This window comes from Triticum urartu, chromosome 5A (genome assembly GCF_056163025.1).
Source record: "Triticum urartu cultivar PI428250 chromosome 5A, HENAU_Tu73, whole genome shotgun sequence".
Taxonomy (NCBI): domain Eukaryota; kingdom Viridiplantae; phylum Streptophyta; class Magnoliopsida; order Poales; family Poaceae; genus Triticum; species Triticum urartu.
Genome location: NC_141877.1, coordinates 381,369,866 through 381,396,185, shown reverse-complemented (window position 1 = coordinate 381,396,185; position 26,320 = coordinate 381,369,866).

Below are 26,320 nucleotides of genomic sequence, written 5' to 3'. Positions count from 1 at the left end.
TCTGCAATAGATTATGTAAAATACATCACCAAAAAGTGCTAGATGTAAAACGCATCAGCGGCGCCCCAGCCGCTCCGACAGATGCTGTAAATACTGTTCACTATGAACTTAATTGAAGAAATTGAACTTTACAGTCGAAACTGATTGAACAGGTAGCAGAGCATTGCAATAGATGTTTAAGGTGTTCGAGCACTAGTAGCAGAGAAGCAATGATCTAAATTAGTAAATGCTCGAGTAGGGAACGCACTAGCAGAGAGCAAGTCGTGTAGCAGCACCGCGAGCGAGTGCTAAAGCAAAAAACTCATGTAGCTGCCGGAGATCGTGCAGCAGCAGCACAAGCGAGAGCAAGAGCAAAGCAGTACCATGAGAGAGAGCAAGAGCGGAGCAGCAGCGCGACCGACAGCAAGAACAGAGCCACAGAGCGAGCGAGAGCTGGAGCAGCATCAGCTAGTGCCGGTGTGGAAGTCGCCGCCAAGGAAGCTCCAACATGGGGGAGAGACGCCATGGATGAAGTGGCCGGCGACGACGCCATCGATGGAGACCCGCCATGGCTGCTCGGTATCGAGCACCAACAACCCCGTGAGATCGAATAAAAGATAAAATGCAGTGGTGACTACAGAACCTCCTTGGTGGCGCCGAGTTGGCCTCGACATCATCGGAGGAATTGGTGAGGGTGCTACGGTTCCAGTGGGCAGGTCAAGACGGCATTGTGGGGATGGAGGTGGCATGATAGACGACGCGAACGTCGGGGAAGCTCCTTGGAGGTGGAGGACGGGGCGGCTGACCTGGCGGGACAACGAGATTGACCACGGATCCTCATCCAGTGCGGTGGATCTGGGATGGCGAGCTGTTGCGGTGGACGACGTCATCGGGGAAGAGTCTCCGGCTGGGCGGCCGTCGGGAGGCCGAGGGAGGAGTGTGGGGTTTCATGGGTTTTGGCGGCCTCGGTGTACGAATGGGGGGCGAAGGGGAAGGCAGGGGGAGCCATGGCTTAGGGACGCGCTTGTCTGAAATGTAGGGTAAGTTACCAACGTACCTGTCGGGGGAAACAACACCTAGGGGATCACGAGGAATCCCTTGTTGCTACGGTTGGCGGGTGTGGGGCTGTGGAAAGAGCGGGATTGAGAGATTAACGCGGGGGGATTATCCAGGTTCAGGCTGCGAGTGATGCGTAATACCCTACTCCTGCTGGTTTCTGTTTATCTGGTGTTCTTGGACTAGCTACAAGGCATCCATGGTCCAAAAAATCCAAATCCTCTCTCAGTGCGCCGCGGGCCTCCTTTTATAGTCAAAGGAGCTGCCACAGTGGCACACAGGAGGTGGAAAGCTATACAGTAGTCGAGTCTATCTCTTCGCACCATAGGACAAACACATTTAATGCGCTGCCGACGTGCCCTTCTTGCTTTATCAGGGACAGAAAGGAAGCTCGTCCCAGCTGCCACCGCTTCGCCTGGCTTTGATGTGCGTCCGAACTGACGAGGCGTGTAACGCCACGCTGGCTGGTTGCTGAGTTGGTGCAGTGGCAGAGTCTTCACGAAGATCTGCATGCCACCACGCAGGTGCTTGTCGAGTCGGCCTAGAGGCCGCACATCACCATGCAGGCGCCTACCTAGCTGGCAGCTGCATGGGAACAATGGTGGAGTCTTGGGAGATGCGGGCCTAGCTGCGGGCCTTCGGATGTCTTCAGCAAGAGTCTTGCCGGGGCCCAGGCAATGGTCTTGCCACGGCATCGTGGTCGTGCCCGGCTAGGGTCTTGCCGGTGGGTCTTGTGGGTATCCTTGGCAAGGATCTGGCTGAGAATCGTCGTCTTCTGGTTGTCATCTAGTCTTGTGTGCTTTTGGTCTCCACAAAGATCTACATGCCACCATGGAGATGCCTCCCGAGCCTCAGTTCCAAAGTGGTTGATGGTGTTGAAACTCTTGGGCTCAAGGGTGGCGGCTCTGCTGGTGTTGGGCAAGTTGCCCCAGCAAGGTTCTTACCGGGGTTGTGGAGGTCGCCCCGGCAAGGGCCTTGCCGGGGGAGCTCACCTCGCCCTTCGGCTCTTCGTGTTTCTGGCTTGGCGTTGCTCTGGTTGTCTTGTGGCTTCGCTTCCTTCCTATGCCCCGTTAGGTGTGGCCGCAAGCGTGGCTCCAAGAGCCCGCGCACAAGTAAAGGGGTACAAAATAGGACCCCTCCTTTTGTGCACCGACAGGAGCCCCCGGGCCTGGGCCATACATAAGCGCGATGCGTTGTTGGGCTAGGCCCAAAATGGTGCACGGGCATGCGGGGCCGAGTTGTACTACTGTAACTCCCTCGCCCATCACACTTCCCCATGACCCGCGTTGAATGCGCGACGTGGGGGTCGTGCGTGACATGGGGGTCATGCGTGGGGCGGTCGCTTCCCTCATGTGTCACATCGTAGTAAATGGTAAAGAGGTGGCCCGCGCCTTCCCCATAAAAGGGAGGAAAATGCAGGGGCGCGACTCATTTACTAGGTGGACTCGGGTCGCGGCCTTCAAGGTCCCCGCGCCCCACAGTTAAGGGGTGGAATGCGGTCACTTCAGTCATCCTCTTGATTCTCGTTCGCTCGCCACGTGTCCTCCATGCCCCGAGGAGGGTAGGTGGTGGACGCGGAAGGCACATGCCATAATGTGGAGGCGGGAAACTGGGTCGTCGCTGATTGGAGTAGCGGGTCGGTCCCGATTCCCCGCGCCCCTTGGCGGCCAGATTGGTCGAGCGGGGCAGCCGAGCCTCGGCCCCGCCTCTTTATAAGAAGAAGGGGAGGGGGAAGGCGTCCTTCGATCCTTCAGCGCTCATCTCCTCCGCCTCGACTCCTTCCTTCCCTTCATCATGGCGAGAGGGCGTTCTGGTGCTCCGATGGCAGCGACGAGGGCCTTCGCTCGACAGCGTGCCCTTCCTTCCCAAGAGCTCGTGGCGGCAGAGCTAGCCGCGAGAGGAAGAGGAAGGGGGCGAGGCCGAGGCCACCGTGGCGCTCGGGGAGGAGGAGGACAGGGCGACGCACCGGCTTCGCCTCCGCCTGCGGCCCTTCCTCCAATGGAGGGCCATGTTGGGGACCAGCCTTGCGAGTTCTACATCAGGCTGCATGGGCCAGTGCACGGCTGTCTTCGTCTCCCCACTCCGTTTGCTCGGGAGATGGAGCTTGATCCGCCTTAGGACCTGAGGCTGCACATGAGGGGCTGCGGGAATGGCAGCATGCGGGTCGAAGTCGACTTCCCAGCCCCTCATGTTATGTACCTTCGTCATGGATGGAAGACCTTCCCCCGTGCCCATAGCCTGACGGAGGGGCTCGTCGTCCAATTCAAATTGATGGAGGATGGCCTGCTCTCCGTCAAGGTCTTCGGGCTCTTGGGAACTCGCTTGAGGTGTTGTGCGGAGAGCTCCTCTGACGGCGAACCCTCCTCCTCGAGCGGGAGTGACGAGGAGGACAGCAACAACGACCACGAGGGCGTCAAGCGGGAGGACATCGACTCCAACTCTGACTGACCGTGCCACCCCCTCCCTCTCCCCCGCGCCCTGCCAAGGGTTTTCCTCATCAATCTCTCCATCATCGGGTTCCCGCCACTTCCTTTTTTCCTTCACCAGCCGCACCTGGGAGGAAAAGGGCAAGAACGGAGATCACAGGGAACCTATCTTTCTCCTTAAATTGTAGGCACTTGCCAAATCTTAATTTCTATATAATGTAATCTCTCGAGCCCATGCTTGTATCATGTAACCTTTGTACTTGCATCAGCATATTAATGAAAAAGTCTAGTCCTGCCGGTAACTCATGCACGTGTATGTTCGTAAGGAGGCAAAATGCCTTCTTAGTGTAAATAAATGAGTCCTTCTAGCAATCCACCTTGCGGGCGCCCCTTGCGCCTGCCGGAGAATCACATATGTCGGGTTACAGACAAAGGGCCCAGCCCCCCGTCCACCTCTTTTTGACAAGGGTCACCACGACCATTCTGACTGAAGCAACGTTCGAGTCGGAAATGGGAGCCCCCGAGTCCTTAAAGACGAGTGGTGAGGTTTTCTAATGCACAAGTCACAGGTTACGAATACGAATGGGCAAGAGGTAAAATTTATCTGTTTGGTTTGCTGGGGATCGCCGTGCCGGGCGTTCTTCTCAACTTCTTGACGGAGCCGGGTCCTTGGCGGGATCGCACGTCTTTGCCATGACCGAAAAGAAGTGAGGACAAAAGCACGGAACCTTGGTGGTTCACTAAAATTTACTGGAATCAAAAAGCAGTAAAGTACCCTGGACAAGCATGCATATACGTATATACACAAACATGGAAATCGACAGGAAACTATACATACTAAGGGATTCCTTTTCCCTGACTGCGCACAAGGTCTGCGCCTGGCTCCGTACATAGGGTTACATGCCTCGGCGGCAAGGCTAGTACGAAACCGTGCCTTAGGGGTAAATCTTGCGAAGATGTTCAATTTTCCAGGAGTTGCTCACCGGAAAGCCATCTTCGGTCTCCAGGCGGACTGCGCCAGGCCTGGTGACTCGTATTACCCGATAAGGGCCTTCCAACTTTGGCGTCAACTTGTTTGGATTCTTGGGGGATTGAACCCGCCGAAGAACAAGGTCGCCTTCCTCAAGGCTTTGGGTGTGAACCTTGCGGCTATGATAGTGGCGCAAGCTGGCTTGCTGATATCGAGCGACTCACACAGTAGCCCGAAGACGATCTTCCTCAAGGAGCGTCGCATCATCTTGGCGCAGCTACTCTTGCTCAAGCTAATCATAAGCGAGCACTCGAGGTGACCCGTATATGAGTTCAGTGGGGAGAACTGCTTTTGCCCCATATACCAGGGCAAAGGGTGTCTGGCCAGTGGCTCGATTTGGTGTTGTCCTGATTGACCAACGAACCGTTGGCAACTCATAAATCCAGCGCCTTCCGCATTGTGTAGCTTGTCAAAATTCCTGGTCTTGAGGCCCCGCAGCACTTCCGCATTCGCCCTCTCAGCTTGGCCGTTACTTCTGGGATGGGCAACAGAAGCAAAACAGACCTTGCTGCCGAGGTCTTGAATGTATTGCATGAAGGTGCGGCTCGTGAACTGTGTGTCGTTGTCGGCGATGACTCTGTCTGGCACATCAAAATGGTAGACTAGTCCCTTGAAGTACTTGATGGCTGACTATGCTGTTACCTTTCTCACTGGCTCCACTTCCGGCCACCTTGTGAACTTGTCGATCGCGACGTACAAGTACTCAAAGCCCACGGCAGCACGGGGAAAGGGGCCCAGTATGTCAAGCCCCCAGACCAAAAATGGCCAAGAAAGAGGGATTGTCTGAAGAGCTTGGGCGGGTTGATGAAGCTTCTTTGAATGGAACTGGCACACTTCACACTTGGTTACTTGCGCAGTTGCATCCTAGAGGGCGGTGGGCCAGAAGAAACCTTGCCGGAACGCTTTGCCGACAAGAGCCCTTGACCCTATGTGGGAGCCACACATGCCTTCATGTATCTCTTCCAATAGCCTCAGTCCATCCTCTTGAGGAATGCACTTCAATTTCACACAGTCGGTGTCAAAACCGGCGGATCTCGGGTAGGGGGTCCCGAACTGTGCATCTAAGGCGGATGGTAATAGGAGGCAGGGGACACAATGTTGTACCCAGGTTCGGGCCCTCTTGATGGAGGTAAAACCCTACGTCCTGCTTGATTAATATTGATGATATGGGTAGTACAAGAGTAGATATACCACGAGATCAGAGAGGCTAAACCCTAGAAGCTAGCCTATGGTATGATTGTCTGTTGTCCTACGGACTAAAACCCTCCGGTTTATATAGACACCGGAGAGATTAGGGTTACACAAGGTCGGTTACAAAGGAGGAGATACACATATCCGTATTGCCTAGCTTGCCTTCCACGCCAAGTAGAGTCCCATCCGAACACGAGACGAAGTCTTCAATCTTGTATCTCTATAGTCCAATAGTCTGGCTAAAGGATATAGTTCGGCTGTCCGGAGACCCCCTAATCCAGGACTCCCTCAGTAGCCCCTGAACCAGGCTTTCAATGACGATGAGTCCGGCGCGCAGTGTTGTCTTCGGCATTGCAAGGCGGGTTCCTCCTCCGAATACACCACGGAAGAATTTGAATACAAGGATAGTGTCCGACCCTGCAAAATAAGTTCCACATACCACCGTAGAGAGAATAGTATTTCCACAAATCTAATTTGCTGACTTGTTTTGGCAACACGACACTATGTCACGGCCCGGTGATTATTCATACTGTTTCCTTTAACTAGCCCCGCACATAACGCGAGGCAGTTTTTTGGCACGTCTTGTCAAAGCAGAGATCGTGTCCCCTTATCACGGGATTCTCATCAATACGGGTGTGGGTAACCCAACCGCGCCATCGATTGCGGCGCTTTTGGGACAAGCGAGTTTTACCAGGCTAGTGGGGACGCATAGTTTCGTCCGCCCATATAAAGGGATAAGGATTTACCTTTTCATCCACGCCTTCTTCCTCCTTTGCTCATCCACCTTCGCAGACTCGAGCCCCAGCGCCCAAGTTCGCATTCCCCACCTCAACCTTCTCCAACCATGTACGGAGCAGGAGGCAGGTGGATGTTCTCCTCCGTCACGGAGGGACACATCAAGAAGCTGAGGAGAGCCGGATACTTGCCCGACGACATCGCGCACCGGCTCCCAGAGGAGGGGCAGCTCATCCCCACTCCCAGGCCCCATGAGAGGGTGGTGTTCCTTTCCCATTTCCTCCGCGGACTGGGATTTCCTCTCCACCCATTTGTCCTGGGGCTCATGTTCTACTATGGCCTGGATTTCCATGATCTGGCCCCGAACTTCATCCTCAACATCTTGGCGTTTATCGTCGTGTGCGAGGCCTTCCTCCCCATCAAGCCCCACTTCGGCTTATGGCTGAAGACTTTCAATGTCAAGCCGAAGGTAGTGAGCGGCCGCCAGGCGGAGTGCGGAGGCGCCATGGTGGGCAAGATGCCCAACGTCACATGGCTCGAGGGCTCCTTCACGGAGACAATAAAGGGGTGGCAGTCGGGGTGGTTCTATATCACCGAGCCGCGTGACCCTACATGGTAGCGGCCCCCGAATTCCGATCTGGCTTCCCCACACGGCTCACCTCCTGGCAAGAGAAGGGCCTGTCCTGGGGTAGTCCAGGAGAGCTGACCGGACTCCAAACATGTATTCAAAACATGGTCAACAAGAAGCTCAAACTCGTCAACGTAGTCCACGTCATGCTTATCCGCTGGATCCTCCCGTGCCAACAACGGGCCTTCAACTTGTGGGAGTTCGACCCGACGCAGCACCGAACTCTAAACAGGCTCTTCGACACAACTCACGAAGATGCCTGGAGGGTGCTATTCAAGAGCGCCGAGGTCCCCCCTCCCACTACTGAAGATCGCGGATTCAGCGCGAAGCGCCAAGCTAGTGCGGTAAGCTTCTTTACCTCTTACAGGATACTTGTTTTTCATAGCTTGACTCCATGCGGGATCTAAACTCCCGTACCTTTGACAGGACTGGCAGGAGACGGCCAGACAGATCGACTGTACGACTCCTTTGCCCGAAGGCCCAGCAAACGCTCTTCTGACAAAGATGCTGACCCCGGCTCCTTATACGGTGCCGGAGAAGACCAAGAAGGCCAAGGGAAACCGAAAGAGTTCCCGGCGCCAGGTGTCATTGGACTCACCGTCCGAGGACTCCACGGCACAATCTGACCCCGAAGACGAGGAGGCAGAAGAAGATGCGCCCCCTCCAGACGGGGGAGACAAGAAAAGGAAGGCCGCCCCAACTAGGGAGGCCGAAGGGTCCAAGAAGGGAAGGACTCGCCTTCCGGACAGCTCTACCACCTTCGCCGATGGCGAAGACGAGTGGCTGCCCAGGGTCAAGCCCCTGGGGAAGTCGTAAGTATTCGGATACCAGAGTCACTCATAACACCCCTTTTTCGCACTACTTTACCTAACGCCGAATGTGATAATGCAGGCCGCCCCGAGCCCGTATCGATGTATCATCGGACGGCTCCCTGGGCTCGTTGGATATGGATAGCGATCCAGTTCCGACTGCCACCTACCCCCATCCTGCGAACGACGCCGAGGTGCTGTCTCAAGAGGCACCGGGTCGAGGGGAGACAGTCCCGGAGGCACCTCAAGGCGGCCTCCCGGACTCCGGGAGCAAAGGGGACAATGCCCCTGAGGGCTCCGAGTTCGGCCCTCAGCCGAACACCGCGCCGGAACCTCATGTGGTTCCGGACTCGGGCAGGCGGCCTCCTTCTAAGAGGGGTGAGACGCCTGCACCGGTGACCTCTATCCATCCAGAGGCACCGGACAATCTGCTGGAAGCGCTTCGCAACGCTTCCATCGACGAGGAGCACCGCACTATTATGAGTGCGGTGATCCAGAAGGTTCAGTCCGCTAAGAGCGGATTGACTGAAGCATGTGCCAGCCTTCTAACAGGCTTTGAGGTAAGTGTTTAACGTATAAGAAAAATATTACCACATAGACAGTAGCCCCTGATGCTCTGTTCGGTGTTCACAACGAAAAGCCGAGCAGAGGATCAAACAATATCACAGGAGTCTAATATGAGTATGTCAATATGCATATGCAGGCTTCGCTGCTGGCGTCCGCCGCACTGACTGCGGAGGTCGCCATCAAGGAGAGCTCGGCCTTACCAAGAGGCAGCTCGAGGAGAACTAAGGTAAGTAGTACCTAGTCTGTGGATATGTATGAAAAGAATGCGATTGCAAAATGACAGGATCATCATGAATTTGCCAGGGGCCGCGACCGAAGTGGCGACCCTAAAGCAAGCGCTGTCCGAGGCCGAAGATAAGGCGGCCAAGGAGCGCACCGAGCGAGAAAAGCAAGAGGCTCGGGTGGGCGAGGTGAAGCAAGAGCTCCAGGCTCTCGTGACGAAGCACGAGGCGTTGGAGCTTGACTCGAAGACGCGAGAGTCTGAGCTTGCCACGGCCCTTGAGAGCGCAAAAAGTGCCAAGGCCGAATCCCAAAAGGCCCTCCAGGAGATCGACGCAATGAAGAAGATAGCGGCGGGTAAGGCATTCTATATGCAAAGCAAGCATGCAAAAGTAAATTACCGATTACTTACCCGAATTCGGAGCTCTCCAGGAGCATTCGCAGATTTGCCCCGTAGCGTGTCCGACGCCGTGAAGCTGATCAAGGAAGGACCGCCGCAGGGCAAGGAGCATCGCACCCCCAAAATTTATTACGAGGGTGTCCTGAAGGGTGGCCGTCTTGTAGCGAACGAGTGTTCCAAGGATGGAATATTTGAATGAACTTGCTCGTGTGATCCTGTACGATGGAAATTTGTTTTATATGCGCTATGCAACGCTTGTTTGAATTTAAAATATTACCTTCTGTTTGGCTGTTTATCCAATCTGAGAGATGGCTAGTCCTCGACTTCTGCCCCCATGCCACGAGTGCTGGGGTGTTCGGGATAAACCTAAGCACTCTTGTTCCCATTTTTGGGTCCTTCGAGGGAGGCGCTCAGCACAACGGACAAGGCAACCAGACTAATAATGCTTTATCACTCTCACTTAGCCATAGAATTCTATAATTTTAAATTTCGACGAAGCCCCTGGTATTCGGAAGGCCGAATTCGGGGCGCGATACACGCCTTTAAGCCGGACAGGGCCGGCCCCTCACTCTAAGCGGCATAAGTCTTTAGGGACTCGAAACCTCGCCGAACAGTGACCAGTCTCTTGCCTTATCATGACAGTCAGTTTTAGCTTTCTCTACTGAGGTGCTTAACCCAGCAGAACCGGGGCACAATCGCAGTAGTTCTCCTAGCGCTACCTTAGCCGATAGAGCGGAACGTAAAGTACCAAAACATAGGAGCCGGCAAAACCCAACATTTGACCAAAGACATGATTCGGAGCTGATGCATATAATGCTATAAGTTCAGGGTGCCGCACTTGTGGAAGTGTTCGGACTTTTCACACCATATTGTGGGGTACGTAAGCCCCTGGTGTATTGGTCGTACTAAAGTGTACGGTTGCAAGGCGTCATTAATGAACACATATATAAAACATGAATGCAATAATAGTCGTAATGTTATGCATTGTTTATTCAAAAAGGTGCTTTAAAGCAGAATGATACAGATAGTGCGATAAGCAAAGAGTAGGACTATGTCCCTTCCAAGGGCAAGCTGAGGAATAGTATTAAATCAAATATTTCGCTCGTTACTGTAATCCACCTGGGAATTCCGTGGTGTGACGTAGCTTTCTGCCTCCTTGGTTGCTACATCATGTGTTCGGCAATAGTGCTGCCAGACAGTGTTTCCAGAGATTAATGTCCTGAAAAAGAGAAAAATAACCAAGCGGGAAGCCCCTAGTGCGGTTTAAGCCGCGTCTTGGGGCGTGCCACAGTTGTGCCCCCCTCCCCGCCTGTGCCCATGGTATTTTTAATGCGTAATTATGTACGCGTGTCATGAGTTTCACCCCTTGGCTGGGAATGGGGTGGGGGCCGCATTGCTACACGAGCTCAGATCGCGCCAGGCGGTCTAGTTGCTGATTGCTCCGAGTGCGCTTGAAGGTGTCCGGGTCTTCAAACGCCGAACTGGTGGATTGCCTTGAGAGGCTGCTTTGCGCTTCTGCTGCGAGGGCCGCAGTGTGCTCCTCCGTTCGGAGAGAGCGCTCTGTGTTTCCATTGACTGTAATAACCCCATGAGGTCCTGGCATCTTGAGCTTGAGGTATGCATAATGCGGTACCGCATTGAATCTCGCAAATGTGGTTCGCCCGAGCAGTGCATGATAACCACTGCGGAACGAGACTATATCAAAGATTAACTCTTCGCTTCAGAAGTTATCCGGGGATCCGAAGACCACTTCCAGTGTAATTGAGCATGTGCAATGGGCCTCTACGCCTGGAATAACGCCTTTAAAGGTCATTTTTGTGGGTTTGATCCTTGAGGGGTCGATACCCATTTTGCGTACTGTGTCCTGATAAAGTAGGTTCAGGCTGCTGCCGCCATCCATAAGGACTCGAGTGAGGTGAAATCCGTCAATGATTGGGTCTAGAACCAGTGCAGCGAATCCGCCATGACGGATACTAGTGGGGTGGTCCCTGCGATCGAAAGTGATCGGATAGGAGGACCATGGGTTGAACTTTGGGGCGACTGGCTCCAAAGCATATACGTCCCTGAGCGCACGCTTCCGCTCCCTCTTGGGGATGTGGGTTGCGTATATCATGTTCACCGTCCGCACTTGTGGGGGAAACCTTTTCTGTCCTCTGGTGTGTGGCTGCCGGGGCTCCTCCTCGTCATCGCTATGTGACCCCTTATCCTTGTTTTCGGCAATTAACTTGCCGGCCTGCTTGAACACCCAACAATCCCTGTTGGTGTGATTGGCTGGCTTGCCTGGGGTGCCGTGTATTTGACACGAGCGATCGAGTATGCGGTACAAACTGGACGGGCCCGACGTACTTTGTTTAAATGGCTTTTTCCACTGACCGGGTTTAGAGCCTTTGAATCCGGCATTGACTGTCGTATCCTCAGTATTATCGCTGTTAAGGCAGCGCTTATGTTTGTTGCGACGGGACCTGCTATTGTCGTCCTTGGTATCCAAGGTACCATGGTTCTTTGACATATTGTTACTGCGAGCCAGCCAGCTATCTTCTCCCGCACAAAAGCGGGTCATGAGTGTCGTGAGGGCTGCCAGAGATTTCGGCGTTTCCTGACCAAGGTGCCGGGCTAGCCACTCGTCGCAGATGTTATGTTTGAAAGCCGCTAGGGCCTCTACATCCAGACAGTCGACGATTTGAGTTTTCTTTGTTAGGAACCGAGTCCAGAATTGCCTGGCCAATTCTTCCAGCTGCTGAATTATGTGGCTCAAGTCATCGGCATCTGGTGGTCGCACATAAGTGCCCTAAAAGTAGTCGAGGAATGCGGCCTCCAGATCTTCCCAACAGCTGATGGACTCTGCCGGCAAGCTGTTAATCCAATGTCGCGCTGGTCCTTTGAGCTTTAGTGGGAGGTATTTGATGGCGTGTAAGTCATCACCGCGGGCCATGTGGATGTGGAGGAGGAAATCCTCGATCCATACCACAGGATCTGTTGTGTCGTCGTATGATTCAATATTTATAGGTTTGAAACCTTCTGGGATTTGATGATCCAGTACTTCGTCTGTGAAGCATAAGGGGTGTGCGGCGCCTCTGTATTGGTCTATATCCCGACGCAGCTCAAATGGGTCTTGCCCGCTGTGTTCGGCCGGGCCGGATTTACTTTTACTTTATCCGGTGTGACGTTTATCATCTCGCATAGTGGCGTGCCCTCGTGATTCGTAGATCGACCTTGCATGTTTTGCTCTGTCCTCCAATACATCTCGCAGGTCTGGCGTGTTTCCCCATGCTTTTTTATTTGAATGGCGTCGGGGTGCGGGCTGAGCTTTTGGCTGGAATGCCTCTCTATCACGGCCACGAGGTGGCTGATCAGCCGCATCATACGCTTCTTCCTCCAGTCGAGGTAGCAGCCTGTATTTTGGGTAACTCTTGGAGGGGCGCTCGAGTTTATATTCCTCGGCCGTGAGGACTTCAGTCCATCTGTCAGCTAGCAGATCTTGATCAGCTTGAAGCTGCTGCTGCTTTTTCTTAAGGCTATTTGCTGTGTCCATAAGCCGGCGCTTGAAGCGCTCTTGTTCGACGGGATCCTCTCGCACGGCGAATTCGTCATCGCTGAGGCTTGCCTCGTCTTTGGAGGGGGGCATGTAATTATCATCCTCCGCCTCTCCGTCTGCCCCTCTCTCAGGAGGGCTAGCTCCTCCGTCCTCCTGCTCTAAATCTTGCTGGAGGGGGCTGTCGTTGTCTTCGGCACTATCTAGAGTGTTATGACCTCCTGTGCCGGTATCACCACTTTTTCTTTGGCTGGACTTAGAGCGGCGCCGCTGACATCGGCGCTTGGGTTGCTTCTTGGAGGGGTCATCGTCCGCTATCTCGTCGCCACTGCCTTCTTTGGGTGTATCCACCATGTATATATTGTATGATGAGGTGGCTGTCCAGTGCCCTATGGGCAGTGGTTCCTTTTCGTCTCCCGCATCGTCGTCCATACCGTCGATGTCTTCGGAGTTGAAGTCGAGCATGTCGGTTAAGTCATCGACAGTGGCTACTAAGTTGGTGGTGGGTGGGCCGCGAATTTCGTCGTCGTCTGCATCTCAGTCCCGCCGGGCATAGTTTGGCCAGGATCCTCCAGACAAGGAGAGAGACCTTAATGAGTTCAGTATGTCACCAAAGGGCGAGGGCTGAACAATATCCGCGGAGGTAAACTCCATGATCGGCGCCCAATCGGATTCGATAGGAACGGGCGTAGGCAGTTCGGAGTCCATGGCTGGAGAAGGATCCGACAGTTTAACAACACGACTCTCGTGCAAGGTAAGGTCGATGTTTGGCTCGATCGCCGCTGAGGGTAATACCTCCGTGGCGGGGTCCATCCACCTGGCCATGGACGGCACAACTGGCTCCGAATTGAGGGTCGGAGCGGCTACCTGTGCGATCTCCAGAACACTGTCCGATGGTAGAGCTAAATCATGCTCATCGTAACCACGTGACGCACAAGGCAGAGCCTCGAATCCGTCAAAGATCAAGTTTCCACGGATGTCGGCCGTGTAGTTTAAGCTTCCAAACCTGACCTGGTGGCCAGGGGCGTAACTTTCAATCTGCTCCAGATGGCCAAGCGAATTGGCCCGCAGTGCAAAGCCACCGAACATGAAGATCTGTCCGGGGAGAAAAGTCTCACCCTGGACTGCATCGCCGTCGATGATAGTAGGAGCCATCAAGCCTAATAGCGACGACACAGAGGAACTCTCAATGAAAGCACTAATGTCAGTGTCAAAGCCGGCGGATCTCGGGTAGGGGGTCCCGAACTGAGCGTCTAAGGCGGATGGTAACAGGAGGCAGGGGACACAATGTTTTACCCAGGTTCAGGCCCTCTTGATGGAGGTAAAACCTTACGTCCTGCTCGATTAATATTGATGACATGGGTAGTACAAGAGTAGATCTACCACGAGCTCAGAGAGGCTAAACCCTAGAAGCTAGCCTATGGTATGATTGTCTGTTGTCCTACAGACTAAAACCCTCTGGTTTATATAGACACTGGAGAGATTAGGGTTACACAAGGTCAGTTACAAAGGAGGAGATACACATATCCGTATTGCCTAGCTTGCCTTCCATGCCAAGTAGAGTCCCATCCGGACACGAGACGAAGTCTTCAATATTGTATCTTCATAGTCCAATAGTCTGGCCAAAGGATATAGTCCAGCTGTCCGGAGACCCCCTAATCCAGGACTCCCTCACACACCGTTCGGTCTTCTCCTATAGAGGGCATCATCCACGAACTAGTACATGCTGGACCGACGGGCTACTTTCTCTACTTCTTCTTGCTCCTCGGGGAGCTCTCCTGTTTGGAGGAACCGGACGATGGGCTGCGCCCATGCCGAAGCCAGGGGCTCGACGGGAAGGACTAAAGGCTCATCTTCGGCCGTAAGGGCAGTTGCTTCTATGGCCAGGGCGTGAGGCCCTGCTGAGGGTTGCAGCCCTCAGGCAAGCTTGGGACTCCCGGCAACATCCTTGTCGGTGGCTCCTCGGAGCTCAGCAGGAAAGTACTTGCCGGGGCCCGCCTTCCTTCGTTTGTTCTATCCTACTGATGGTTCAACGGATGGGTGAGTTAGCTGAAGCACAAAGGTACCTGGTTCCACAGGCAACTTGAGGGTAGCATGCTTTGACAGGTTGTCGGCAATGTTGTTCTCTACTCGGGGAACATGCTCTGCTTGCAAGCCGTCAAAGCGCTCTTCCAACTTCCTCACTTCATCCACATAGGCCTCCATCAATGGGCTCTGGTAGTCCTTATTTACTTACTTGACGACGAGTTGCGAATCACCTCTGACGATGAGCTTTCTGATTCCAAGGTCTGCCGCGATCCTGAGACTGTCCAACAACCCCTCATACTCCGTCATGTTGTTCGTCGATTTTTCCCTGGGAAAGTGCATCTGGATTACGTACTTGAGGCGCTCTCCGGTGGGAGCGACAAGCAATACGCCGACACCAGCACCTTGGAGTGAGAAAGCTCCATCAATGTACATAATCCACTCACTGCTTGTCTCCTTGCTAGGGAGGGTGGTCTCTTGAATCTCCTCGTCGGGCATTGCGGTCCATTCTGCTATGAACTCTGCCAGGGCTCAACTCTTGATTGTTGAAGTACTTTCAAACTTGAGGCCAAAGCTCGACAGCTCCAACGCCCACTCCACAATCCTCCCAGTCGCATCTAGGTTGTGCAAGATTCGTTGCAATGGGGGGGGCGTGTGACGACAGTGATCTCATGTGCTTGGAAATAGTGGCGCAGCTTTCTCGAGGCCATGAGGAAGCTGAAAAGTAGCTTCTGCATACCAGAATATCTTGACCTAGCCCCCTGCAAGAGGGAACTGATGAAATAGACTGGGTGCTGCACCATCTTCTTCTTTTGTCCTACTTTGCTCATCTGCTCAGACTCCACCTTGCCGGGATCGGGTCTCGCCGGGGTTCTGTCTTGCCGGCGTCAGACCCTCCCGGGGATGGCCCCGGCCCGCCACCCGATGGCTTCGCTGCTACTGCTACCTCTTCCTCAAGTTTCCTTTGCGCCACCAGCACAGCACTAACCACTTGATTCGTTTCTGCCAAGTATAGCAACAACGGCTCTTGCGGCTTGGGCGCGACTAGTATCGGCGTGGAGGAGAGATACCTCTTCAAATCTTGTAGTGCAGCCTCTGCCTCCAGAGTCCACTTTACTGGACCCGCCTTTTGCAAAAATTTGAAAAAGGGGAGGGCACACTCAGCAGATTTGAAGATGAATCTACTCAGGGCAGCAACATAGCTGACGAGCCTACGGACGTCTTTGACCCACTTCAGTGCCTCAATCTGCTCGATTGCCTTGATCTTGTCGGGATTTGCTTCAATTCTGCACTGAGACACAGAGAACCCAAGAAGTTTGCCGGACGGGATACCGAACACACACTTCTCTGGGTTGATCTTGAGGTTGCTCTTACGTAGATTTGCAAATGTTTCTTCTAGGTCTTGTACGAGCGTGGCCCTGTCCTTGGTTTTGACCACTATATCATCCATATAGGCTTCCATATTTCTATGTAGTTGGGGCTCAAAACCAATTTGGACCGCTCGGTCAAACGTCGAACCGGCGCTCTTCAACCCGAAAGGCATCCGTACAAAACATTACATACCACATGGGGTGATGAACGCGGTCTTCTCTTCGTCTTCTGTCATCATGAAGATCTGGTGGTATCCTGAATAGGCGTCGAGGAATGACAGCAGGTCACACCCTACAGTGGAGTCTACAATCTGGTCGATGCGTGGCAAGGGGAAAGGATCCTTTGGACAAGCTATATTAATATCTGTGTAATCAATACACGGCCTCCACTTCCCATTTCCTTACGCATCACCATCGGATTGGCCAACCACGTGGGGGTGGAGTACTCCTCTAACTAGGCCTGCCGCCTCCAACTTCCTGATCTCTTCTATGATGAACTCTTGTCGCTCCAAAGCTTGCTTCCTGACCTTTTGCTTGACGGTCCGCGCATGAGGACATACAACAAGATGGTGCTCAATCACCTCCCTGGGAACGCCAGGGATGTCGGCGGCTTGCCATGGAAACACATCGACATTCGCCCATAGGAAGGCAACGAGCGCGCTTTCCTATTTGCTGTCGAGAGTGGAGCTTATGGTGAAAGCCCCGTCCATGCTGTCCTCCTTGACGGACACCTTCTTGGTTTCTGGTGGTGCAGCTTTGTACTTCTTGCTCTTGCCAGCGAAGCTCTCTGGCACGTCCTCAACGGGAGTGCAGCACTCCGAAGAGGAGCGCTTGCCGGAGTGGGTGCAAGAGGTCTCGCCGGAAGAGGTCTTGCCAGAAGGAGTCCGGTCGGCCTTCTTCTTCCCTGGAGCTTCAGCGGCAGGGGCAAGTGTCTTCGCGGCAGTTGCTGCAGCTGCCTCTCGGTAAAGTTGATCAGCACAGATGAGCGCATCTTTCTTGTCAGAGGGGACGGTGATGATGGTCAGTGGCCCTGGCATCTTTAATGTGTTGTAGGCGTAGTGGGACGCCGCCAAGAACTTGGCCAGCGCTGGGCGGCCAAGGGGATCTCGGCGACATCGAAGATGATCTTCTCCGTCCTAACATAATGGGCAATGTGATTTTACCTTTAGGCTGGCTCCTTCCCGAGTTGACCCCTTGAAACGTGCCCGTCTCTTCGAGGTCTCCATCAGGAATCTGCAGCTTCTTGATCACACCGGGTGAGATCAATTTCAGACCGGCCCCACCATCAACCAGCACTTTCATCACCTTGAGCTTACGTATTGTTGGCGAGACCAACAACGGCAAACACCCGACCGCAGTTGTGCGATCAGGGTGATCCCCGATGTCAAGAACGATGGGCGTGTGGGACCACTTCAGGGGCTTCTGGGCATCGAACGATGGATTTGCCGCAGTGACCTCACGCGCCCACTACTTCAGCTAGCGGTGTGCAACGAGGTGCCATCGTCAACCCACATGGCCTCTATAGCCTTCTGCAACTCGTGCTCGCCGGACTCGTCATCCTCGTCGTGATCACCATCCTCCTCTTTCCTGTCGCGGCCCCGAGCGGGCCTCTCTTGTTGGTTATCTTTGCCGAAGCGACCCCCTTGGCCGCCACGCTTCTTGCCGGATCCCTCAGCACGATCCCGACCTTTCTCCTTATCTCGCCTTTCGTATTCAACCTTCTGCTTTTCAACAAGCAGCTCAACTTGTCGGCAGTTTTGGAGGTCATGGCCCTTGGTGCGGTGGATCTTGCAGTACTGCTTGTAGGAGCCTCATGGCTTTCCGGCAGCCGCCAGGGCCAAGGAGGCGGCACACCCGGCAACCTCCTTGCCGGGGTCATCGACCTTGGCCTTTTTGGCGGTGCCGAGTGATGTCTACTACACAACCTTCTTCCGGTAGACGTTGTTGGGCCTCCAAGTGCAGAGGTTTGTAAGACAGTAGCAAATTTCCCTCAAGTGGATGACCTAAGGTTTATCAATCCGTCGAAGGCGTTGGATGAAGATGGTCTCTCTCAAACAACCCTGCAACCAAATTACAAAGAGTCTCTTGTGTCCCCAACACACCCAATACAATGGTAAATTGTATAGGTGCACTAGTTCGGCAAAGAGATGGTGATACAAGTACAATATGGATGGTAGATAAAGGTTTTTGTAATCTGAAAATATAAAAACATCAAGGTAACTAATGATAAAAGTGAGCACAGACAGTATTGCAATGCTAGGAAACAAGGACTAGGGTTCATACTTTCACTAGTGCAAGTTCTCTCAACAATAATAACATAATTGGATCATATAACTATCCCTCAACATGCAACAAAGAGACACTCCAAAGTCACTAATAGCGGAGAACAAACGAAGAGATTATGGTAGGGTACGAAACCACCTCAAAGTTATCCTTTCTGATCGATCTATTCAAGAGTCCGTAGTAAAATAACATGAAGCTATTCTTTCCGTTCGATCTATCATAGAGTTCGTACTAGAATAACACCTTAATATACAAATCAACCAAAACCCTAATGTCACCTAGATACTCCAATGTCACCTCAAGTATCCGTGGGTATGATTATACGATATGCATCACACAATCTCAGATTCATCTATTCAACCAACACAAAGAACTTCAAAGAGTGCCCCAAAGTTTCTACCGGAGAGTCAAGATGAAAACGTGTGCCAACCCCTATGCATAAGTTCATGAGGTCACGGAACTCGCAAGTTGATCACCAAAACATACATCAAGTGGATCACGTGATATCCCATTGTCACCACAGATAAGCACATGCAAGACATACATCAAGTGTTCTCTAATCCTTAAAGAATCAATCCGATAAGATAACTTCAAAGGGAAAACTCAATTCATCACAAGAGAGTAGATGGGGAGAAACACCATAGGATCCAAATATAACAACAAAGCTCGCGATACATCAAGATCGTGCCGACTCAAGAACACGAGAGAGAGAGAGAGAGATCAAACACATAGCTATTGGCACATACCCTCAGCCCCGAGGGAGAACTACTCCCTCCTCATCATGGAGAGCACCGGGATGATGAAGATGGCCACCGAAGAGGGATTCCCCCCTCCGGCAGTGTACCGGAACGGGTCTAGTTTGGTTTTTGGTGGCTACGGAGGCTTCTAGCGGCGGAAATCCCGATCTATTCTGTTCCCCGATGTTTTTAGGGTATATATATGTGTGTGTGTGTGTGTGAAAGAAGTCGGTCAGGGGAGCCACGAGGGGCCCACGAGGGTGGGGGCGCGCCTTCCTGCCTCGTGGCTTCCTCGAAGCTTCCCTAACGTCTACTCCAAGTCTCCTGGATTGCAACCATTCCAAAAATAACTCTCCTGAAGGTTTCATTCTGTTTGGACTCCGTTTGATATTCCTTTTCTTCGAAACACTGAAATAGGCAAGAAAACAACACTTTGGGCTGGGCCTCTGGTTAATAGGTCAGTCCCAGAAATAATTTAAAAGTCTTTAGTAAAGCCCATAAACATCCAAAATAGATAATATAATAACATGAAACAATCAAAAAAATATAGATACGTTGGAGACGTATCAAGCATCTCCAAGCTTAATTCCTGCTCGTCCTTGAGTAGGTAAATAATAAAAACAAATTTTTTGATGTGGAATGCTACCTAACATATTTATCAATGTCATCCTCTCTATTGTGGCAAGAATATTCAGATCCATAAGATTCAAGACAAAAGTTTAATATTGACATAAAAATAATAATACTTCAAGCATACTAACAAAGTAATCATGTCTTCTCAAAATAACATGGCCAAAGAAAGTTATCCCTACAAAATCATATAGTCTGGCTATGCTCTATCTTCATCACACAAAATATTTAAATCATGCACACCTCGATGACAAGCCAAGCAATTGTTTCAAACTTCTGATGTTCTCAAACTTTTTCAATCTTCACGCAATACATGAGCATGAGCCATGGACATAGCACTATGGTGGAATAGAATGGTGGTTGTGGAGAAGACAAAATGGAGAAGATAGTCTCACATCAACTAGGTGTATCAACGGGCTATGGAGATGCCCATCAATAGATATCAATGCGAGTGAGTAGGGATTGCCATGCAACAGATGCACTAGAGCTATAAGTGTATCAAAGCTCAAAAAGAAACTAAGTGGGTGTGCATCCAACTTGCTTGCTCACCAAGACCTAGGGCATTTTGAGGAAGCCCATCATTGGAATATACAGGCCAAGTTCTATAATGAAAGATTTCCACTAGTATATGAAAGTGACAACATAGGAGACTCTCTATCATGAAGATCATGGTGCTACTTTGAAGCACAAGTGTCGTAAAAGGATAGTAGCATTGCCCCTTCTCTCTTTTTCTCTCATTTTTTTGTTTTTTTTTGTTTTTTTGGACCTTCTCTTTTTTATGTCCTCTTTTTCTTTACTTTCTTTTCGTCCGGAGTCTCATCCCGACTTGTGGGGGAATCATAGTCTCCATCATTCTTTCCTCACATGGGACAATGCTCTAATAATGATGACCATCACACTTTTATTTACTTACAACTCAAGAATTACAACTTGATACTTAGAACAAAATATGACTCTATATGAATGCCTCCGGCGGTGTACCGGGATGTGCAATGACTCATAAGTGACGTGTATGAAAGAATTATGAACGGTGGCTTTGCCACAAATACGATGTCAACTACATGATCATGCAAAGCAATATGACAATGATGGAGTATGTCATAATAAACGGAACGGTGGAAAGTTGCATGGAAATATATCTCGGAATGGCTATGGAAATGCCATAATAGGTAGGTATGGTGGCTGTTTTGAGGAAGATAAATGGTGGGTTTATGGTACCGGCGAAAGTTGCACGGTACTAGAGAGGCTAGCAATGGTGGAAGGGTGAGAGTGCGTATAATCCATGGACTCAACATTAGTCATAAAGAATGTTGGGGAACGTAGCAGAATTTTAAAATTTTCTAAGCATCACCAAGATCAATCTATGGAGTCATCTAGCAACGAGGGAGAGGGGAGTGCATCTACATACCCTTGTAGATCGCGCGCGTCGTGATCCAAATCACCGATGACCTAGCGCCGAATGGACGGCACCTCCGCGTTCAAGACACGTACGGTTGGGAAGACGTCTCCTCCAACTTGATCCAGCAAGGGGGAAGGAGAGGTTGTTGAAGATCCAGTAGCATGACGGTGTGGTGGTGGAAGCAATGGTAATCTCGGCAGGGCTTCGCCGAGCACTACGAGAAGGCGAGGTGTCACGGGAGGGAGAGGGAGAGGCCAGGGGCTAGGGTGCAGCTCCCCTCCCTCACCCCAATATTTATAGGACCCCTAGGGGGGCGCCGGCCCTAGGATATCCAACCTCTAAGGGGGGCGGCGGCCAAGGGGTGGCTTGCCCCCCAAGCCAAGTGGGGCGCCCCCACCCCTAGGGTTTCCAACCCTAGGCGCAGGGGAGGCCCAAGGGGGGCGCACCAGCCCACTAGGGGCTGGTTCCCCTCCCACTTCAGCCCATGGGGCCCTCCGGGATTGGTGGCCCCACCCGGTGGACCCCCGGGACCCTTCCGGTGGTCTCGGTACAATACCGATTACCCACGAAACTTTCCCGATTGCCGAAACTTGACTTCCTATATATAAATCTTCACCTACGGACCATTCTGGAACTCCTCGTGACGTCTGGGATCTCATCCGGGACTCCGAACAACTTTTGGGTTGCCGTATACTAATATCTCAATAACCCTAGCATCACCGAACCTTAAGTGTGTAGACCCTACGAGTTTGGGAGACACGCAGACATGACCGAGACGACTCTCCGATTAATAACCAACAGCGGTATCTGGATACCCATGTTGGTTCCCACATGCTCCTCGATGATCTCATCGGATGAACCACGATGTCAAGGATTCAATCGATCCGTATACAATTCCCTTTGTCAATCGATACGTTACTTGCCCGAGACTCGATCATTGGTATCCCAATACCTCGTTCAATCTCGTTACCGACAAGTCACTTTACTCGTACCGTAATGCATGATCCCGTGATCAACCACTTGGTCACATTGAGCTCACTATGATGATGCATTACCGAGTGGGCCCAGAGATACCTCTCCGTCATACGAAGTGACAAATCCCAGTCTCGATTCGTGCCAACCCAACAGACACTTTCGGAGATACCTGTAGTGTACCTTTATAGTCACCCAGTTATGTTGTGACGTTTGGCACACCTAAAGCACTCCTACGGTATCCGGGAGTTGCACAATCTCATGGTCTAAGGAAATGATACTTGACATTCGGAAAAGCTACAGCAAAGGAACTACACGATCTTTGAGCTATGCTTAGGATTGGGTCTTGTCCATCACATGATTCTCCTAATGATGTGATCCCATTTCAATGACATCCAATGTCCATAGTCAGGAAACCATGACTATCTTTTGATCAACGAGCTAGTCAACTAGAGGCTCACTAGGGACGTGTTGTGGTCTATGTATGCACACATGTATTATGATTTCCGGATAACACAATTATAGCATGAACAATAGACAATTATCATGAACAAAGAAATATAATAATAACCATTTTATTATTGCCTCTAGGGCATATTTCCAACAGTCTCCCACTTGCACTAGAGTCAATAGTCTAGTTACATTGTGATGAACCGAACACCCATGCAGTTCTTGTGTTGATCATGTTTTGCTCTAGGGAGAGGTTTAGTCAACGGATCTGCCACATTCAGGTCCGTATGTACTTTACAAATATCTATGTCTCCATTTTGAACACTTTCACGAATGGAGTTGAAGCGACGCTTGATATGCCTGGTCTTCCTGTGAAACCTGGGCTCCTTGGCAAGGGCAATAGCTCCAGTGTTGTCACAGAAGAGAGTAGATCCCGCCACAACGCTTTGTTTGCAACTGCACCAGCTTACCGCCCCACCATTCAAAATATACACGTATCCGGTTTGTGACTTAGAGTCATCCAGATCTATGTCAAAGCTAGCATCGACGTAACCCTTTACGACGAGCTCTTCGTCACCTCCATAAACAAGAAACATATCCCTAGTCCTCTTTAGGTACTTCAGGATATTCTTGACTGTTGTCTAGTGTTCCATGCCGGGATTACTTTGGTACCTTCCTACCAAACTTATGGCAAGGTTTACATCAGGTTTGGTACACAGCATAGCATACATGATAAACCCTATTGCCGAGGCATAGGGGACGACACTCATCTTTTCTCTATCTTCTGCTGTGGTCGGGCATTGAGCCGTGCTCAATCTCGTACCTTGCAATACAGGCAAGAACCCCTTCTTTGACTGATCCATTTTGAACTTCTTCAGTATCTTGTCAAGGTACGTACTTTGTGAAAGACCAATGAGGTGTCTCGATCTATCTCTATAGATCTTGATGCCTAATATATAAGCAGCTTCTCCAAGATCCTTCATTGAAAAACACTTGTTCAAGTAGGCCTTTATGCTTTCCAAGAATTCTATATCATTTCCCATCAACAGTATGTCATCCACATACAATATGAGAAATGCTACAGAGCTCCCACTCACTTTCTTGTAAATGCAGGCTTCTCCATAAGTCTGCGTAAACCCAAACACTTTGATCATTTCATCAAAACGAATGTTCCAACTCCGAGATGCTTGCACCAGCCCATAAATCGAGCGTTGGAGCTTGCACACCTTGTCAGCATTCTTAGGATCGACAAAACCTTCCAGCTGCATCATATACAATTCTTCGTTAAGGAAACCAATAAGGAATGCCCTTTTGACATACATTTGCCATATCTCATAATCATAGAATGCGGCAATTGCTAACATGATTCAGACGGACTTCAGCTTCGCTACGGGTGAGAAAGTCTCATCGTAGTCAACCCCTTGAACTTGTCGATAACCCTTAGAGACAAGCCGAGCTTTATAGATGGTCACATTACCATCCGCGTCTGTCTTCTTCTTAAAGATCCATTTATTTTCTATCGCTCGCCGATCATTGGGCAAGTCAGTCAAAGTCCATACTTCGTTTTCATACATGGATCCTATCTCAGATTTAATGGCTTCCAGCCATTTGTCGGAATCTGGGCCCGCCATCGCTTCTTCATAGTTCGATGGTTCACCGTTGTCTCTGGTGCGGAACGTGTCCTTGTGTACCTACGAAGTTTAGTAGCAACTTGATCTGAAGTTTCATGATCATCATCATTAACTTCCTCTCTAGTCGGTGCAGGCACCTCAGGAACAATTTCTTGAGCTGCGCCACTTACCGGTTCAAGAGCTAATACTTCATCGAGTTCTACTTTCCTCCCACTTATTTCTGTCGAGAGAAACTCTTTTTCTAGAAAGGACCCATTCTTGGCAACAAAGATCTTGCCTTCGGATCTGAGGTAGAAGGTATACCCAATAGTTTCTTTAGGGTATCCTATGAAGACACCTTTTTCCGATTTGGGTTCGAGCTTTTCAGGTTGAAGTTTCTTGACATAAGCATCGCATCCCCAAACTTTTATAAACGACAGCTTAGGTTTCTTCCCAAACCATAATTCATATGGTGTTGTCTCAACGGATTTCGACAGAGCCCTATTTAAAGTGAATGCGGCAGTCTCTAAAGCATAGCCCCAAAATGACAGCGGTAAATCGGTAAGAGACATCATAGATCGCACCATATCCAATAGAGTGCGATTACGACGTTCGGACACACCATTACGCTGAGGTGTTCCAGGCAGCGTGAGTTGTGAAACTATTCCACATTTCCTTAAGTGTGTGCCAAATTCATGACTCAAGTATTCCCCCCCCCCCACGATCTGATCGCAAGAACTTGATTTTCTTGTCACGTTGATTCTCAACCTCACTCTGAAATTCCTTGAACTTTTCAAAGGTCTCAGACTTGTGTTTCATTAAGTAGACATACCCATATCTACTCAAGTCATCAGTGAGGGTGAGAACATAACGATAGCCACCGAGAGCCTCAACACTCATTGGACCGCACACATCAGTATGTATGATTTCCAATAAGTTGGTTGCTCGCTCCATTGTTCCTGAGAACGGAGTCTTGGTCATTTTACCCATGAGGCATGGTTCGCACGTGTCAAATGATTCGTAATCAAGAGACTCCAAAAGTCCATCGGCATGGAGCTTCTTCATGCGTTTGACACCTATGTGACCAAGGCGGCAGTGCCACAATTATGTGGGACTATCATTATCAACCTTACATCTTTTGGTATTCACACTATGAATATGTGTAACATTACGCTCGAGATTCATTAAGAATAAACCATTCACCAGCGGAGGATGACCATAAAACATATCTCTCATATAAATAGAACAACCATTATTCTCGGATTTAAATGAGTAGCCGTCTCGAATTAAACGAGATCCTAATACAATGTTCATGCTCAAAGCTGGCACTAAATAACAATTATTGAGGTTTAAAACTAATCCCGTAGGTAAATGTAGAGGCAGCATGCCGACGGCGATCACATCGACCTTGGAACCATTCCCGACGCGCATCGTCACCTCCTCCTTCGCTAGTCTCCGCTTATTCCGCAGATCCTGCTTTGAGTTACAAATGTGAGAAACCGCACCGGTATCAAATACCCAGGAGCTACTACGAGTATTGGTAAGGTACACATCAATTACATGTATATCACATATACCTTTAGTGTTGCCGGCCTTCTTGTCCGCTAAGTATTTGGGGGCAGTTCCGCTTCCATTGACCACTTCCCTTGCAATAAAAACACTCAGTCTCGGGCTTGGGTCCATTCTTTGGCTTCTTCCCGGCAGCTTGCTTACCGGGCGCGGCAACTCCCTTGCCGTCCTTCTTGAAGTTCTTCTTACCCTTGCCCTTCTTGAACTTAGTGGTTTTATTCACCATTAACACTTGATGTTCCTTTTTGATTTCCACCTTTGCTGATTTCGGCATTGAATATACCTCAGGAATGGTCTTTTCCATCCCCTGCATATTGAAGTTCATCACAAAGCTCTTGTAGCTCGGTGGAAGCGACTGAAGGATTCTATCAATGACCGCGTCATCCGGGAGATTAACTCCTAGCTGAGTCAAGCGGTTATGCAACCCATACATTTTGAGTATGTGCTCACTGACAGAACTATTTTCCTCCATCTTACAACTGAAGAACTTGTTGGAGACTTCATATCTCTCGACCCGGGCATGAGCTTGGAAAACCATTTTCAGCTCTTCGAACATCTCATATGCTCCGTGTCTCTCAAAACGCTTTTGGAGCCCCGGTTCTAAGCTGTAAAGCATGCCGCACTGAACGAGGGAGTAATCATCAGCACGTGACTGCCAATCGTTCATAACGTCTTGGTTCTCTGGGATGGGTGTGTCACCTAG